General features: G+C 50.8%; 1 pseudogene; it reads left to right on the forward strand.

Moving 5' to 3' along the window:
• Window positions 1-870: 870 nt before the first annotated feature.
• LOC111824745 lies at window positions 871-990 on the forward strand (annotated as a pseudogene).
• The last annotated feature ends 1532 nt before the right edge of the window (window positions 991-2522 follow it).

Here is a 2522-nt window from a genome sequence, read left to right on the forward strand (position 1 = left end):
ACCGTAAAGTAAGAAAGATACTGCGGGAGAACCCCTTCTGCTTTCCCAGTGCGGAGGGCCTTGTAAATACGTCCCGAACGCCGGGACCCACTTAAAAAAGATCCATGAGCTTGCCCTCATGAGAATTAAAATTCTGCTTGGAAAAACGACTCTAAGCTTAAATAGTATCGCAACTGTAGAGAGAACATGCACTCCTCCACGAAGGGTTAACGTCCCCAACGTGGAAAGAGCTCTAACCATTCATAAAAGCAACCACCCAACAGGAAAACGTGAGCAAAGGGTTTGAACAGGTAATTCTGCGAACACAAAAACGGCTCTGAAATATACAGCGATGAGCTCGACCTCCTTCCGAGTAAGAGAAGGGCAGACACTCCCTGCTCGGACAGCCGCTGGGATGGCGGGTGATCGCACCGCTGGGGGACATCCGTGTCAGGAGAGAATGGGGAGACAGAGGCCTACATTCCAGATTGGAAACCTCTCTGATGGGCGATATGACAATAGGATAAAGATTGCAAATGGGGCATATCCTTTTACCTGGCAACGCCACACTTCCAGAATTTACATATGCAAAACATGTGTGCAAGACGATTCTTTAAGGTAATTTTTCTTAATATAACCAAAGACTGGAAACAACCCAAATGCCTGTTGAGTGGGAGACAGTTATATAAATTATGGTACGTGATTCAACAGAATATCATATGGCCCTTAAAAAGAAAGCAGCAGCCCTAGCCGATCGCTCAGTGGTTAGAGCACCAGCCTGCAGACTGAAGGGCCGCGGGTTCAATTCCAGTCAAAGGCGGGAGGCAACCGGTTGATATGTCTCTCTCCCATAGATGCTGCCCTCTCTCTCTCTCTCCCTGCCTTCCATTCTCTCTCTTAAAAAAATCAATGGACCACTGAGCCGTCAAGAAAGGGCAAAGGAAAAACACCGCTTTTGGGTGAAGCAGCAGCGTGCTGTGTTGCTTTGCTTCAATCGGTGGTGTGACAGGTGTTAAAAAAAGAGAAAAAAATCAACGGAAAAAATATCCTCAGGTGAGGCTTAACAACAAAAACAAAAAAGAATGAACCCGCTTTATATGCACTGCTAAGGGAAGTTCTCTAAGACACATTATTAATGAAGAAAGCACAAAACAGTCTACCGTTTGTGGGGGAGAGTGAGAACATACATATGCATGAGGTATGTATGCATATTTGCTTGTGTCTCTGGAAGGCTTTGCGAGCACCGTGACACGGGCTGCCGTGGACTGGGGGCTGTGGGTCCCAGGTGGGAGGAGACTTTTGATGCATGCTTTTTTTTTTTTTCAGAGAGGAAGGGGAGAGAGAGAGAAACATCAACCATGAGAGAGAATCATGGATCGGCTGCCTCCTGCATGCCCCACCCTGGGGATCGAGCCCCCAATCTGGGCATGTGCCCTGACCAGGAATCAAGCTGTGACCTCCAGGGTCATAGATCGATGCCAGCTGGGCTCAATGCATACTTTTTGGTACTTTCTGGATGTTGAACCACACAAATCTATTTAAAAAGTAAACTTTTTTATAAAAAAATTAAGAGAAATGTAGATGGCATACGCCCCACAAGTTTGCTTTGTGCCGTATGCTTCGATATTTTTATTATCTTATCCAGACTCCATGTGGGGCCACTGGGGCCAAGTCTGCCCATCCTACAAAGCGTGCACTTGAACACCTTCAGGACGGAGCCATCCTGAGGCCTCGCAGTGCCCGGGCTCCTGGAGCTTGGAGCTCAGAGTTGGACGAGGCCTTTGAATTCAGCCAGAGGTCGCACTGGCAGCCGCAGGACGCGAGCGTCTCGGCGCTTAGCTTGGCCCGCGCTAGCTTTTAAGGGGGAAATTGCACATCCACTGAATTTCCAGCATCTGGTAACATAAATAAACAAGCAGAGGATTGGGTAACGCTGAGAAGGCATTTCCTCTCATTGACAACTTGCAGGAGCTGAGTGACGGCTCCGCTTTTTGGAGGGCATGTCCTTCCCATCCCTCCCCGCCCCCCATACCCCATACTCCCGCATGCCCTGTTCTCTAGTGCCTGGTGCATGGAGATTGCAGCTTGAGGTCCTGGATCCAGATGTCCGTCCCCGTCCCCCGATCTCAGTGCAGTGTCCCATGCACACGGGCACCCGCCCCCCCACCCTGAGGACAGACGGTATCCCGTGCAATGTCCTATCCGAGAGCCAGCACCGAGCAGGTCGCCGGCAGTCATGCTGAGCTCCTCCCACAGTGCTCCTCCCGCAGGCCCCCGGGCCTTCCCCAGCCGCCCGTCAGGAGGGAGGCGTGGCCATCAGGACAGGCCCTCGCTCTTCCTTCCACGTGGCCTTAACTCCAAGCCTCGGTTTCCCCATCTGGAAGTGGGGACATCAGTTCCTGTCCTGGGTTCCTGTAAGGACCAGACGAGAAGGCCATGCAACATGCCTGGCACTTCGTACGTGTCTAGTAACCGCTGTTAATATTCACAAAGTCCTCACAGCTGTCCCCACAGAACAGAAAATGGGGGCCTAGGTGTTTCAT

The sequence above is a fragment of the Myotis lucifugus genome, unplaced genomic scaffold, assembly GCF_000147115.1.
Source record: "Myotis lucifugus unplaced genomic scaffold, Myoluc2.0 scaffold_5610, whole genome shotgun sequence".
In the NCBI taxonomy this organism is placed as follows: Eukaryota; Metazoa; Chordata; class Mammalia; order Chiroptera; family Vespertilionidae; genus Myotis; species Myotis lucifugus.